A 16,993-nucleotide genomic window follows, 5' to 3' on the forward strand; every position below is an offset into this window, starting at 1 on the left:
GGCCTTTACTCTGTTGAGGCCCATTCCTTCTATGCCTAGTTTGTTGAGGATTTTTGTCATGCATGAAGAGATGTCAAATGTTACCAAAGTTTTTTTTTGTGTCTATTGAGATCATCTGTTTTTGTTATTAATTCTGTTTATGTGATGTATCATGTTTATTGATTTGCATATGTTGAACATTCCTTGCATCCCTGGGATAAATCCCATCTGAGTATGTGTATTATGGTTTTGTTTTTGTTTTTGTTTTTGTTTTTTTTGAGACGGAGTCTCACCCTGTCACCTGGACTGGAGTGCAGTGGCATGATCTTGGCTCACTGTAACCTCCACCTCCTGGGTTCAAGCGATTCTCCTGCCTCAGCCTCCTGAGTAGCTGGGAGTACAGGCGTGCGCCACCATGCCCGACACATTTTTTTTAATGTATTTTTAGTAGAGACGGGGTTTCACCATGTTGGTCAGGCTGGTCTCGAACTCCTGACCTCGTGATCCGCCTGCCTCAGCCTCCTAAAGTGCTGGGATTACAGGCGTGAGCCACCATGCCCGGCCGTGTATTATGTTTTTGATGTGCTACTGGATTCAATTTGCTCATATTTTGTTGAGGATTTTTGTGTTTATGTTCATCAGAGATATTGGTTTGTGGTTTTGTTGTTGTTGTGTCCTTGTCTGGTTTGGGTATCAGGGTGATACACCTCCTTGATTTTTCAGAATAGTTTCCAGAGGATCAGTATTAGTTCTTCTTCGTATGTTTGGTAGAATTTGGCCATGAATCCATCTGGTCCTAGACTTTTTTTTTTTGCCTTGGGGGATTTTTTTTATTACTAATTCAATTTTGCTGCCCGTTATTGATCCATCCATGTATTAATCCATTTTCACGCTGCTGATAAAGACATAACTGAGACTGAGAAATTTATAAAAGAAAGAGATTTAATGAACTCACAGTTCCACGTGGCTGGGGAGGCCTCATAATCGTGGTAGAAGGTGAAAGGCACATTTCACATGCCAGCAGACAAGAGAAGAGAATTTATGCAGGGAAACTCCCCTTTATAAAACCATCAGATCTGGTGAGACTTATTCATTATCACGAGAACAGCATGGGAAAGACCTGCTGCCCCCATGATTCAATTACCTCCCACTGAGTCCTTCCCACAACACATGGGAATTGTGGAAGCTACAACTCAAGATGAGTTTTGGGTGAGGACACAGCCAAACTATATCAATCCAGGTGTTCTGTTTCTTCCTGGTTCAATCTTGGCAGGTTATGTGTTTCCAGGAATTTATCCATCTCCTCTAGATTTTCTAGTTGGTGAGTGTACAGCTACCATAATAGTCTCTAATGAGCTTTTGTATTTCTGTGGTTTCAGTTGTAATGTCTCCTTTTTCATTTCTGATTGTGTTTATTTGGATCTTCTCTCATCTTTATTAGTCTAGCTAGTGGTTTATCATTTTTGTTTATCTTTTCAAAGAACCACTTTTCATTTCAATAATCCTTTGTATTTTTAAATCTCCATTTCATTTAGTTCTGCTCTAATCTTTGCTATTTCTTTTCTACTACTAACTTTGGGGTTTGGTTTGTTCTGGTTTTTCTAGTTCCTTGAGGTGTAACACTAGATCGTTAATTTGTGATCTTTCTACTTTTTGATGTAACTTCTCACCTAGCACTGTTTTTGCTGTATCTCACATGTTTTGGTATGATGTGTTTTCATCTTCATTCTTTTCAAAAAAATGTTTAACTTCTGTCTTCCTTTATTCATTGACCCAGCGATTGTTCAGGTGCATGTTGTTTAATTTGTATAGATTCCAAAGTTCCTCTTGATATTGATTTCTAGCTTTATTCCACTGTGGTCTGAGAAAATACTTGATATAATTTTGATTTTTAAAAATTTGTTAAGACTTGTTTTGTGGCCTAACATGTGGTTTATCTTGGAGAACATCCCATGCACTAATGAAAAGAATGCATATTGTAGTTATATGTGGTTTGGGGGCAGAATGTTCTGTAAATGTCTGTTAAGTCTATTTGGTCTAAAGTCCAATTTAAGTACAATGTTTCTTTGTTAATGTTCTGTCTCTATGATTTCTCTAGTGCGTGAGTGGGGTATTAAAGGCCCCTGCTATTATTGTATTGCTGTCTATCTTTCTTTAGGTCTAGTAATATTTGTTTTGTGAATTTGGGTGCTCTGATGTTGGGTGCATATATATTTAGAATTGTTATATCCTCTTGCTGAATTGATCCCTTGATTATTATATAATGGCCTTCATTTTTTTTAATTATGTTACGTTTTTGGTTTAAAGTCTGTTTTATCTGATATAAGCGTAGCTATTCCTGCTCACTTTTGATTTCCATTTACTCGGAATCTCATTTTCCACCTCTTTACTTTTAGTCTATGTGTTTTTATGGGTAAGGTGAGCTTCTTGTAGGCAGCATATAGTTGGATCATGTTTTTTAAATCCATTCTGCCAAACTCTTATCTTTTAAGTGGCACATTTAATCCATTTATATTCAAGGTTAATATTGACACAGGAGGCTTTGTTCCTGTCAAGTTGCTGATTGTTTTCAAGTCATTTTTATAAATTATTTGTTTCTTTTCCTTGCCTTTGTGGTTTGATGAAATTCTGTTGTGTTGCCATTTGATTCCTTTCTTTTCCTCCTTTGTGTTGCTGTTTTATATGAACTGTGAATTTTCTAGATTTTCTAGTTGGTGAGTGTACAGCTACTCATAATAGTCTCTAATGATCTTTTGTATTTCTGTGGTTTGAGTCGTAATGTCTCCTTTTTCATTTCTGATTGTGATTATTTGGATCGTCTCTCTTTTTTGTTAGTCTAGCTAGTGGTTTACCATTTTTGTTTACCTTTTCAAAGAACCACTTTTCATTTCAACAATCCTTTGTATTTTTAAATCTCTATTTCATTTAGTTCTATGTGTCTTTTATAGTTCTGTGTGTTTTCATAATGGTGAAAATTAACCTTTCATTTCCATGTTTAAGACTCCTTTGAGCATTTCCTGTACAGCTGATCTAGTGGTGACAAATTCCCTCAGCGTTTGCTTGTCTGGGAAGGAGTTTATTTCTCCTTGATTTATGAAGTAAGCTTCTGGCAGGACACAAAACTCTTGGCTGACAGGTTCTGCTTAAGTTCAATATTTTTCTGTGGCTGCTAATTGTTCAGATGTTTTCATTACAAAGTAATTTTAATGCCATTTTGGTGGGCTGTTAATCCCTTTGGGGGCCTCATGCAAGGAAGAGCCAGCACAAAGGATCAATTTAGGTCTTGTCCTGGGGGTTACCTAGAGGGGCAGCAAAACCTCAGTAGAGTAAGCCATAAATAATCTGAAGTTCCTAAGGACTGAAGAAGAAGGAAATGGCCATCCAAAATACAGCTGTACTTGCCCCAACTAGGGAAATTAGGAACAAGAGATACCCAGTGATGAGGGTTGGGTCTTTGAAGAAGAGTCTATTAATATGGCCACCAGAGAGCTCTAAACATCTGCCAAGTTTCTAGACCCCCCTGTTAGCTCAACACAACAGTACCAGCCAGGTAAGCATTCCTCGTACCCCATACCTCTTCTCCCTTCCTGCAGTTTATGCTTGCAGGGTCAGAAACCACACTTGGCAAACTGCAGGAGAAAAGGTAAAAGCAGGCCGGGCGTGGTGGCTCATGCCTGTAATCCCAGCACTTTGGGAGGCCAAGGCAGGGGGATCACGAGGTCAAGAGATCGAGACCATCCTGGCTAACATGGTGAAACCCCATCTCTACCAAAAATACAAAAAATTAGCCGGGCGTGGTGGCAGGCACCTGTAATCCCAGCTACTTAGGAGGCTGAGGCAGGAGAATCACTTGAACCTGGGAGGCAGAGGTTGCAGTGAGCTGACATTGCACCATTGCACTCCAGCCTGGGCAAAAAGAGTGAAACTCCGTCTCAAAAAGGAAAAAAAAAAAAAAAAAAAAAAGTAAAAGCATTAGATGGAATCCTATGGAAACAGCCTATCTCCCTCCTTCCCCACTGCAGGCTTCTCATCTGAGCTCGGGAAAGGAGGAGCCTCCTAGATTTGATTATGTGATGATTACCCAAGATTGGACATTTTACTTACTAATTGCAAGACCTTTTTATTACACATGAATAAATGGAATAGTCATGTTGTCCTAAACTTAATCGAGGGTGGGACAAAGACTAATTCCACAGAATACATTTAAAGCAATAGTGGGAGTTAAAAATAAAATTGCATTATAATTAGACCCTCCAAGTCCTGCCTGTTCAACTTAAGGTTACTCACACTACTGAGGCGAGATAAAAAAGTAGTTGGTGAATTTCAACTGGAAAAGTGTAGTCATGGGAAGGAACCTAGGAGTCTCATCTCTCTTCTGAAGTTAATCTGCCCGATGTCTCAAAGGCCTCAAGAATTGTTCTCAGGGAAGTATTAGAATGCAAAAAAAACCACCATTCTACTTTTGACTAGAAATCCTCTGGTGGTTGCCTGAGATGGGGAGGTATTGTTTAATGGGTATAGAGTTTGAGTTGGGGAAGATGAAAAAGTTCTGGAGATGAATGGTGATGTCACAACAATGTGAATGTACTTAATGCCACTAAATTGCACACTAAAAAATGTTCAAATGGCAAATCTTATGTATTGTATATTTCACCACAATAAAAAAAAGCATAGGATGATTGTTTATCCACTGGGAAAATAAAATAAAATAATCATTATTACCTCTAAAACCAAAATAAAACCCTGATGGATGCTTTGCCAGTTAAAGCATCTTCAGAAAGATGACAAGAAGTTAGACACTGTATCCACAGGGACAATTTGGCTTAGGCAGAAAAGGGACTGGAACACCACCCACCCTTTCTCTGTCCCTTGTTTCTGCTTCTCTCAGTGCACCAGCCACTCTCTCCCACCACAGACTGGCTTCTTCTGCACAGCCTGTGGGACATGGCCACCAAACAGCTCAGACTCATACCTCACAGGTTTGCCACCTGAGCAAACCCAAGATCTTCCATCTAGTTGAAGGTCAGAATTCTCAGGACTGAACATGGGGAACATGTCTACCTGTAGCCAATCACTGAGTTAGGGAAGCAGATCAGTCAGAAACTGGGGGATCCCATTAAACCACACTGTGCAAAGCAGTATTTCTGAGAACAGAGTGCTACTCCACTCTAGGCAGACAAAACAGTAGCCACCATCCATCTGCACAGTCCTTCCCTTCTCTGGAACAGATCCCAAACAGCGCTGGGAAGACCTCAGCAGCACAGTTGGACCACCTATGTGCTCCTTCCGCCCTCATTACTTGTGCATCCTGGAGCCCTGGATTTCTGAGCTAATGCCGGGTTGGCAGAAATGAGGGAGAGGGGAGCAGTAGAATCCTGCCCTAAATCGCAGCCAGTCATCTGAGGTCATTTTTCCCTTGTCAATGCTATAACCCCAGAGGGTTGGACCCTTCTCTATTCTGTTATGCTTTATTCAGACAATTTCTAGAACAATGTTGGCCAGCATAGATGATTCCCATCATCTTATCTCTACTACCTAGGTCCAAAGATTCACCCCCCAACCTTGTGAATCTCTGATTCAGTGTTATTAGTCTTAAAAACCCAGGTCCTGAACCAGACTATGCTGTGCTCCTTTTTGGAGTGAATCTTGGATTATCAAATAATCAAATAATGGCTAAGATCAGCCCTTGTTTCCCCATGTCCCTGCTTAGTGCCAGCTCTGTCTTCATCCCCTCCCAGGCTTGGCCGCCCTTCTGTTGAGATGCACCCTAGCATGTTGCCCATAAAGGAATGTGAAAAAAGTATCTACGCTTCTGAAGATAGTGTGCTCCACCCTTCAAAGCTTTAGGAAGATAAATTTAGACATAAAACAGGAAGTATTTCTCTGTGTGGCTAAGAGTGATCTAAGAGAAGTTATTGCCTCAAGATATTTTGAAGCTGTAGTGTGGGGAAACAGTTCTCAAACCCCAGTGTGGATCAGGATCACCTGGAGGGCTTATTAAGCTGCATATTGTTGGGTCCACCCCAGAGTTTCCATTCAGTCGATCAGGGGATCAGAGGTGGGGCCTAAGAATTTGCATGTTTTTAACTCTTTTTTTTTTTTTTTTGAGATGGAGTCTCACTCTGTCGCCCAGGCTGGAGTGCAGTGGCAAGATCTCGGCTCACTGCAACCTCTGCCTCCCGGGTTCAAGCGATTCTCCTGGCTCAGCCTCCCAAGTAGCTGGGATTACAGATGCGTGCCACCATACCCGGCTAATTTTTTATATTTTTGGTAGAGACAGGGTTTCGTCATGTTGGCCAGGCTGGTCTCAAACTCCTGACCTCAAGTGATCAGCCCGCCTCAGCCTCCCAAAGTGCTGGGATTACAGATGTGAGCCACCACACCCAGCCAGAATTTGCATTTTTAAAAAGGTCCCTGATGTTGCTGAGGCAGGACCACACTTTGAGAACCACTATGGTAGAGGTTTAGGAAGAGACAGAGAAAAATCTCTCCAGGCTGCAAGAATGTCTGATGCTGAAGGTCTTGGCCTAGGTCAGCTAAGGTGCTCTTTAGGGCTGACATTCTGTGATTGTTAAACAGGTGACTAAATATGTATCTGTGTCAAGCTACTGTTATTATCATTAAACAATTCTTGACTGCTTATTTTATTAAAATATAAGAATTTCCAAGAGCTTCGGACCTCTGATCTATATATAACAGAACTTCATTAAATATAACTCACTAAGTCACTTAGTGAAAAGCTTGAACTATAGAATAGTCTAACTAATTGCCCTTTCAAATAGGCATTTGACAATAATTTCAACTAGCCTCCTACAAAAATGTTTCACAGCAAAGCTTTCACTGATGTTTTTGCAAAATGAATTTAATTACTAATTATCATATAAGGATTAGCATATAACTGATATGTAAATGTCTTAGGTATGATTTAAACTGGTGAGTCAACTGAACGTGTACCTTCCTCTCCCACTTCCTCCAACAAATAAATCTTACTTGTATTTTAATTTAATACTGCGTCCATTCTTCTGAAATAGCTGTTTATTCTCAACATCTAATTTTAGACATGTAACCAATACGTTACAATTTTCAACTGCCAGTTATTTAAATGCTGCCCCCTCCCTGACACAAATAAATCTTATTTACATATTATTTGCTTCATAACTATTCCACCATCCTGCAGTCACTGTGATCATTGTCCCCAGCTAGTCTTTGATCTGTGACAATTGTCCACAGGTAGTCTTTGATCATATGTTCTCCTGTCTGGAGGAAATAATGTCCTTCCAACCCTGCCCAGCCTTCAGGGTACAATTTAGGCCCCTACTTTTCTCTTAGGCTTTCTTCAGCCACTGTAACTTTTTTAAGTTTCTCCCTTATCCAAGTCCCTTACTACTTAGAACCTCAGGAGTAAAGGGACCTCAGAGAACATCCAGTCCACACTGCCCTCTGTTTAAATGTGTCTACAGTGTACCACACCAAGGAACTCCCACACTCCGAATGAACAGCCCAGTGATCAGGAGCTTTGAATCAATTCTTGGCACCTAACACTTTGTGAAGAGTCTGCTAAACTCCCTCTATCAGAAATCCCAGAAGACTTGAGAACAGGTCATCCTTGGAGGTATGTAATACAGTATTTAACCACCTTTCTACCTGTGTGTGCTTATCTGCAAATGATAATGTCGATATTAACCAGGAATGATCATGGTTGTCACATTTAAACTAATAATAATAAAGTACACTATTTATTATGCAGAAAGAATCATGCCTTCATAATCAGTCTTCACAAAGATTCCTTTAACTCTCTGCACCCACCATTCCTAATCCTGGAAAATTATTTCTCTTTGCTCTTTGCTCATCCATAGGCCCTTTGACAAAAGTCTCCAGAAAACTACTGAACTACATACATCAACAATAAAGAAGTCCTAATGTCCAAAACCTTGCTTGTCACTTTTTTGTGTGTACAATTTATCTCCTCAACTAGATCATAGGCTTCTAGAAAACATGAGTTCTGTTTTACATTTTGTGCCCCTTGGCAGCTGTATTTGAACGGAGTCAGGATCTGGAAGCCCAAGTCTCCTTGTCAATGTCTGCTTGGTTCCCAAGGACACCTGTAAATGAAGAGGGGCACAGTATACGGAAGACATTGCTGGAAAGTGTGCTCTCTTTATGGCCGGGTGAGTCATCCACTGAAATCTTTATAATAGACTTCTACCTTGATGGAATGGGTTGGACTAACGAGGAACCACCGTTACTCCAAGGCCCAGAGCAGAGCTGGCCTCATCAACTGTCTCCACACTTCCTGTCTTCTAGGTGCCACCCTGATCCCTCATTGCCTTTCAGCTGCATGTCTAAATCCCCACCGCACCCCTCGTCTAGTTGGCTTTGATTCCAAGGACCTAGGGCTGGAGTAGGGCTTTCACAAATAAGACAGCAGGAATGTAATGCAACCTAATGAGCAGACTAAGAAAGCATCTATACAGAAGAACAGACATACAAATACCAAGGCAGATAAGAGTGACAAAAGACAAAAAAAAAAAAGAGAGAGAGAGAAAAAGCTGAAGCCGGTCAGAATTCATCAGGGGATGGTGTATGTCTACCACCTCAGTGGTCCTTGAAAGGAGGTAAACGGGCTTATTTTTCATGCACCAGCCTGTGGTCCCTTCACTGGGACACACTCAACAGCCCCGGCTTTTTATAACTCTGGCTGGAAGGGTCAGCTCTGAACTGTTCCTGGGTAGGGAGAGGGGTTCACATAGGGGTTGGGGATGGAGTAGGGGAGCAGAGGAGCAGTGCCTATGTTAGAAACCGGTAGGAAGGCCGGGCGCGGTGGCTTGCGCCTGTAATCCGAACACTTTGAGAGGCCGAGGTGGGTGGATCAACTGAGGTCAGGAGTTTGAGACCAGCCTGACCAATATGGTGAAACCTCATTATCTACTAAAAATATAAAAATTAGCTGAGCGTGGTGGCATGTGCCTGTAGTCCCAGCAGCTGGGCAGAATTGCTTGAATCCAGGAGGTGGAGGTTGCCGTGAGCAAGATCGTGCCACTGTACTCCAGCCTGGGTGACAGAGGAAAACTCTGGTTTCAGAAAAAAAAAAAGCAGCAGCAGCAGCAGCTGGTAGGAGCTGGATGCCTGGAAGAATAAAGAGCCTTTCTCCCTTAGGAGTGAGCCTAGTAGATGGATCTTTGCTCCCTTTCTCCTGAGCCCTCTACTGGTCTTTGCTTCTCCCATTTTTCACATTCTGACTGCATATACATACATGGCAATATATAGAGAATTTGGCCCCTTGACTCTCACCAGAAGCACACCCCCAGCCCCATGACTCTGATTTCTTCAATGACATATGTTAAGTACTTTTTCTCCAAAGGTGAAATTATCCTAGGCTTTCTCAGGAGTGATGATTCTGAGCCTTACCCACATTTTAGAATCAGCTGAGGAAACAAAAAAATCTCAATGACCAGGCAGCACTCCCAAGCCAATCAAGTAAGAATCTTGGGTGTAAGACCCAGACATGAGTGTATTTTTAAAATTTGTTTATTTTTATGGGGACCTAGCAGGTAACTATATTTATGGGACACATGAGCTATTTGGATACAGGCAGACAATATATAATAATCACATCGGGGGAAATGGGGTGTCCATCACCTCATACATTTCTCATGTCTTTGTATTACAAACATTCCAATTATGCTTTTAGTTATTTTTAAGTGTACAATGAATTTTTTTTTACTTTAGCCACAGATCTAGGTACATTTTTAATCTCCTCAAATGATTCTAATATGCAGTGAAGGCTGAGCCAGCTGCCCTGGAGATGGTCCATCCCTTTTCAGGCCTGGCTGCACATCAGACTCATCTGAGGAACTTTTAAAACCACTGTTGCCTGTGCCCCACCCAGACCAATTAAAATCACTGTCTCTGGGGACTACAGCCAAGCTATCAGTATGATTCTTTTTGTGTGTGTGATAAACTATATATAACATAAAATTTACCTTTGAACTATTTTTGAGAGTGCAAATCAGTGGCCTTAAGTCCGTTTGCAGTGTGTACAGCCATCCCCAGAACTTCTTCATCATCTCAAACAGAAACTCTGTACCTATTAAACAATACCTCCCCATTCCCTTCTCCCGCTAGCCCCTGGCAATCGCTTTTCTACTTCCTGTCTCTATGAATTTGACCATGTGAAGTACCTCCTATAAGCAAAGTTGTACAAAATTTGTCCTTTTGTGTCTTATTTCACTTAGCACAATACTTTCTAGGTTTATCCATGCTGAGCATGTATGAGAATATCATTCCTTTTTTATGGGCCAGACATAGCGGCTCATGTCTGTCATCCCAGGTGTGGGAGGGATCATACACCGTTGGGAGACCAAGGTGGGAGGGTGGTTTGAGCACAGGAGGGGTTCAAGACTAGCCTGGGCAACAAAGGGAGACCCCATCTCCAAAAATAAAAAAGAGGCCGGGCACGGTGGTTCACGCCTCTAATCCCTGCACTTTGGAAGGCCAAGGTGGGCTGATCACTTGAGGCCATGAATTTGAGACCAGCCTGGCCAACATGGCGAAACCCCATCTCTACTGAAAAATACAAAAATCATCTGGGTGTGGTGGTGCACGTCTGTAATTCCAGCTACTCTGGAGGCTGAGGCACGAGAATTGCTTGAACCTGGGAGGTGGAGAGTGCAGTCAGTCGTGGTGGCACCACTGCACTCGAGCCTGGGAGACAGAGTGAGTCCCTGTCTCAAAACAAAAACAAAACAAAAAATAAAAACAACATACAGACACTTATTTTTGAAAAAAGAAAAAAGAATGTCATTATTTCTATGGCTGAATATTATTCCATTGTATGGATATACTACTTTTTTTTAAAGAATTTTCAATTCTTTGGGGTATGTACCTAGCAGTGGCATTGTTGGATCATATGGTAATTCTATGTTTAGCTTTTTGAGGAATTCTTTATCCCTCATGTAACTCTTAGGTACAGCCAAGGGAGAAGAAGGAACACTGATATGGCCAGCATTTCTCTTAAAACCTAAGAGTGGCCAGGCATGGTGGCTGATGCCTGTAATCCCAGCACTTTGGGAGGCCAAGGCAGGGAATCACGAGGTCAAGGAATCAAGACCATCCTAGACAACCAACATGGTGAAACCCCGTCTCTACTAAAAATACAAAAATTAGATGGGCGTAGTGGCGCACGCTTGTAGTCCCAGCTACTCTCGGAAGGCTGAGGCAGGAGAATTGCTTGAACCCGGGAGGCGGAAGTTGCAGTGAGCCGAGATCGCGCCACTGCACTCCAGCCTGGGCGACACAGTGAGACTCCATCTCAAAAAAAAAAAAAAAGAAAGAAAGAAAGAAAAAAGAAAAAAAACCTGAGTGTACTGATTGGTAGTTGGTAAATATTATTGAATGAATTTCTTCATAAATTATAGATAGTCCAATGCATTTGTTATTATCCCACATTCAAAAAACTATTCCGTGGATTAACGTAGTTATTACCCTGTTGAAAATCCCATTTTCCATTCGAAATAACATCCCAATTGAAGTTTCTACCCACAGTTGAAATGTGTCCCCTGTGATAATTTAAGTATCAGAGTTTCTTAATGATTTGCTTTGTAGATAATAAATTAGGCTTGATTCAAGACTTTTCCTATCACAATGCCATTTTTGTAATAATGCCTGGTGTTACTCCTATTGTAATACTAATGCTCAGATAGCTTCTCTTGAATAGAAAGGAGAAGCTGTCTATATCCATAGGAACAAGTACATACAAATGTCTTCCATCTCATAAAGCATTGCCAAACTATCCTCTTCTATCGGGCCTCAACATTTCTACCTGAAAATTAACTGCAAGGATGCTTTACTACATTATAATATACCCTTCCTACCCAAGCGGTGTCTGCTCTAAGATGTCAACCACCTTTTGCAATGCACTATTGCCCTTTCTGCAAATTGGACAGTTCCTTCAGAATTTACAACTTCTGTTTCAATGTAGGAGCCAGGTGGGATGCTTTACGCAGAGACAGGGATGGGTGGAGAGAGACAGAAATACATGCAGTCTCCCTATAAAGGTTCTTCAATCCCATACCTCAATGTATACAAATCTGTAAAAATGTATACATGGATAAACATGCATCAAATAGAGAAATCCCAAAGTTCACTTTGGGGAAAAAAAAAAAAGAAAAGAAAAAGTTACCAACCAGTCTAAGCAATAGTGAAAACCACTGTTGTCTCAAATAATTGATCAATCTCTTATCTTTTTCTTGTTGCTTTACCATTTTAAAAAAATGTGTCTGAAGTTTTACAACCATTCCTGGATGTGAAGTGGAACGATAGTGGTTTGGGGCATCAGCTGGGGTAGGTCAGGGGGATAGGAAAAGCAGAGAAGAGTCAGTGCCGCCTGGAGAGTTGATTGATCTGAGAGGAGAAGTGGCAGCACCTGTGAGTTTTGAGCTCTAGGTACGTTCTAAGATAGCACTTTCTAAAGGACAATCCATAGAACACTAGTTCTGGGACACACTTAGCAAAAACAGGCCCAGTAAGTAAAGAAGTCTGGAGACACTCTATATACCGGTGAAGCCACAACATATTGCAGTTTCTTAAAGGCTCTGAGACACACAGAAAAGAAACCTGAAAAACTTTAACACAGGGTTTACCAAATTAGTTTTGCCATGGAGCTCTTTTTGTAAGTAATGCACTAATAATGTGTTTCAAGGAACTGGTGTTCCCCAGGACATAACTTGGGGAATTTTGCTCTAGAGCAACTGGATACTCTTGCAACCATTGTTCTTATATCCTTGGACCTTCAAACTCTATTATTATTATTATTTTGAGACGGAGTTTCGCTCTTGTCACCCAGGCTGGAGTGTGATGGCACAATCTCATCTTGGGTCGCTGCAACCTCTGCCTCCCAGGTTCAAGCAATTCTCCTGCCTCAGCCTCCCAAGTAGCTGGGATTACAAGCATGCACCACCACGCCTGGCTAATTTTTTGTATTTTTAGTAGAGATGGGGTTTCACAATGTTGGCCAGGCTGGTCTCGAACTCCTGGCCTCAAGTGATCCGCCCGCCTCGGCCTCCCAAATTGCTGGGATTACACGCATGAGCCACCGCACCCGGCCCTTCAAACCTTATTCATTCCTCCTAGTGTTCCAAGCCCTCATTCAACCACAGCTTCTCACAACTCTCATTTCCTTTTATTAGCCACTTTTCTTTCCAAGACAATGTCTATCCCATCCCTTGAATGCCACGTATTAAAATCCACCTCCTGCACCTTTGCCCCTTCTCATTTCCCCCACTTGGAACATATCCATCCCTTCCTTCAAGATCCTAAACTCTGACTATAGGAAGCCTTTTCTGAAGAAGTCCACTTACATGGAATGTTCAGTTATTTAAATTCTGCTTTATTTAATCCTAGTGTATCACAGAGAAACTGCTGATGATACAGTTACATGAATCTTCTCTTGGGAATAATTTGTCATCTCTACCTTTCACGCTTACTCATTTAACAAGGCTAAATCTAATACCATTGCCCTCTCTACTGCACGTTTACTATATTCCATACCCCAGAAATGTTTGTTTCATTTCCTTCTGACTAAACCAAGCAGAATGTAGAATAACACATTTGAAAGTTGGCTGAGGCGGGTGGATCACCTGAGGTCAGGAGTTCGAGACCAGCCTGACCACCATGGTGAAACCCTGTCTCTACTAAAAATACAAAAATTAGCCAGGCGTGGTGGCGCATGCCTGTAATCCCAGCTACTCAGGAGGCTGAGGCAGGAGAATTGCTTGAACCCGGGAGGCGGAGGTTGTAGTGAGCTGAGATCGTGCCATTGCACTCCAGCCTGGGCAACAAGAACAAAACTCTGTCTCAAAAAAAAAAAAAAAAAAAAGTTTAAACATTCTTTAAAGTATAGTGATTCACACAACCAGGTACAACCACAGACTAGTAAAAAATAATCCCCAATATTTGTTCAGTTTGCCCCTCCTCTCCATGCCCAATGTTGGGGCTCTTGGTGGAGGCCTTTTTTTCCCATCTACATTACTAGAATACTTCTTGGACTTCCACTCTTTCCCCTCCCCACACTGCTGCCCAAGAGATGTTTCAAAAATCCAAAAGTGAAATCACTATCCTGCTTAAAATATTTCAATTACTCTCCATCACTTAAAACAGTGTTTCTCAAACTGTAAACATTTAGCTTTAGGGGTTTTGATATCCACATACCACCTGTTCTCTTGGGTATTTAATATACTTCCTTAAACAAAATCAAATTTTAACAAGTAAATTTGATATAGTCCTAATCAATACTATTAGTTGAAATGGCAATTTTGATTGGCAGCTATTTTTCTTTTCTGTATTAATGTATAACTATTAAGATAAAAATGTTCATCCATGTTATGACTTAAAAGCATCTTGTATAACACCACTGGGGCATAGATGGCTCTGTGGTGGGTATGTATCTACAGAATAAAATCTCAGCTTTTGGCATGACATAATCTGGTCTTCATTGCCTTTTACATCGTGGTCTCTGTCCCTTTCCCATCAGTATCCCCAGCTCTCCTGGAGCAATTGCAGTTCTCCAACCTTGCTGTGATGTTTTCTGGCTCTGTGCTTTTATAGTATGGTATTCTTTTTTTTTTTTTTGGAGACGGAGTCTTGCTTTGTCGCCCAGGCTGGAGCGCAGTGGCACGACCTCGGCTCACTGCAACCTCCACCTCCCGGATTCAAGCAATTCTGACTCAGCCTCCTGAGTAGCTGGGATTACAGCTGCCTGCCACCGTGCCCCGCTAATTTTTGTATTTTTAGTAGAGACAGGGTTTCACCATGTTGATCAGGCTGGTCTTGAACTCCTGACCTCGTGATCCACCCGCCTTGGCCTCCCAAAGTGCTGAGATTACAGGTGTGAGCCACTGCGGCTGGCCTACAGTATGGTATTCTTTCTACCATTTCCCAAGACATCTCCTCTCATCTTTCCACATGGAGTGAAGGGCTCTCCCCTGGATTTGTATACTTCTTGCTACCAACAGAGCACTTACTCCTCCCATTCCTTGTCTTAAGCAGACATCAGGTTTGGTCAATATTGTATTCTGCAAACTCTAAGGGAAAACTGGTGAAGACCGAACTGTGGTGTGGGAATCCCGCCTAGCTCATCTGCCTGGGTTGTCTTCATCTTTGTCTCATGACTAGGCTATTTTACAACTCTGAAATCGCAGTGAACTTACAGAAAACTGATAGTGATGCAAGTGAATCTTGTTTATAATTAAATAAATTCTGTCAGGTGGAGGTTCAATTGCATTCCCTCCTCCTCTGCGGAAGAAGCTAGTTTTGCATCTAGGAAGCAACTTCATTTAAATGGGCTGACATATTTATCTGGTCTTTGGGTTCTCCTCTGAAGTAATTGTAACACCTTTCTGATTCCCTTGTTAGTTAATGAGTTAAAATCTCTGATATGTGTTCATTGCATATTTGTTGCATCATGATTTAAACTTTCTTGTAGAAACTATTCTTAAGGCCAGGCACGGTGGCTCATGCCTGTAATCCCAGCACTTTGGGAGGGCCAACGTGGGTGAATCACCTGAGGTCAGGAGTTCAAGAGCAGCCTGGGCAACATGGTGAAACCCGTCTCTACTAAAAATACAAAATATTAGCTGGGCGTGGTGGTGCACACCTGTAATCCCAGCTACTTGGGAGGCTGAGGCAGGAGAATCACTTGAACCTGGGAGGCGGAGGTTGCAGTGAGCCGAGATCGTGCCATTGCACTCCAGCCTGGGCAACAAGAGCATAACTCCGTCTCAAAACAAATAAATTAATCAAATAAAAACTATTCTTTAACAATATGTATTTGATACAGAGCCTGGTACCCCATGAATATGTGTTCATGACGGAATGAATGATTGAGTGAATGAATAAATTTAGACAAGTAGGTGTAGACTTTCCATGGTCAGGATCAAATATTTAGGTCTGGATGATTCATCATGAAGGAAGGGTGTGGAATACTAGTATGATGCTTAGCTACTATTACAAAGTTGAAATTGAAATGAGAAAATTTCCCTAATCCTTTGGAAGATGGTGGCAAGAATGGGCTTCAGGGGATGTGCTGAGCCTGTGTCTCTGGGTCACCTGAGTGGCCCCTACAGAGGCTGAGTCAGAGAGGTCACAAAGTGGGCTGAGCATGGAATAAGGGATAGGAGAGACAATGAATGCTTTTTTTTTTTTTTTAGACAGAGTCTCGCCCTGTCGCCCACACTGGACTGCAGTGGCACGATCTCGGCTCACTGCAACCTCCGCCTCCTGGGTTCAAGCGATTCTCCTGCCTCAGCCTCCCAAGTAGCTGGGAATACAGGCGTGCGCCACCACGCCTGGCTAATTTTTTTGTGTGTACCTTTAGTAGAGACGGGGTTTCACCATGTTGGCCAGGCTGGTCTCAAACTCCTGACCTCGTGATCCGCCCGCCTCAGCCTCCCAAAGTGTTGGGATTACAGGCGTGAGCCACCACGCCAGGCCATGAATGCCATTTAAGCCACATAACTCCTGCTTCCTTTCCCTCCATTGTATACAGATCCAAGGACCAGCAGGTTTTCTCCTGCACTGAGTCTTTTAAACCCTGTCCAACTGTGAAATAATATATCATTCTGGCATTTTTTTTTTTTTTAGTTGGAGTACCATCTATAGTTAAACTGTGTAAAGGAAAAAAAATCCTATGAGTCAGTTTCCAGACCTATGAGTGCTTTGAAGATTACATCAATGGAGTTCCATATATTGAAACCACAAGCTTCCTGCCAATTGTCTGGATTTACAAAGATCTATTTCACTTTGAACTAATGAGGAATAACTCCCAAGGCTAATATCTATAGACATGCATGAACTTTTAAGGGACATTTAAAAGCCAGATCTTTACCCCCAATTTTTCTATCTTTATATAAACATAATGGTTAATATAGAAGAGGAAGATGAATTACTATTTATGTTGTTCCCAAAATTGATGTAGCAATTTTAAGAGTACTCATATACAATGCACATACTTCTCCCT

General features: G+C 41.7%; 1 long non-coding RNA gene across 1 annotated transcript; it reads left to right on the forward strand.

Annotated features, from left to right (window-relative positions):
- Nucleotides 1-1,092: 1,092 nt before the first annotated feature.
- On the forward strand, nt 1,093-12,176 carry LOC134738459 (uncharacterized). The gene is made up of 4 exons (XR_010124182.1): nt 1,093-1,300; nt 7,440-7,591; nt 8,010-8,147; nt 10,946-12,176. It is a non-coding gene; the product is annotated as an uncharacterized LOC134738459 (long non-coding RNA).
- The last annotated feature ends 4,817 nt before the right edge of the window (nt 12,177-16,993 follow it).

This window comes from Pongo pygmaeus, chromosome 17, assembly GCF_028885625.2.
Source record: "Pongo pygmaeus isolate AG05252 chromosome 17, NHGRI_mPonPyg2-v2.0_pri, whole genome shotgun sequence".
Taxonomy (NCBI): domain Eukaryota; kingdom Metazoa; phylum Chordata; class Mammalia; order Primates; family Hominidae; genus Pongo; species Pongo pygmaeus.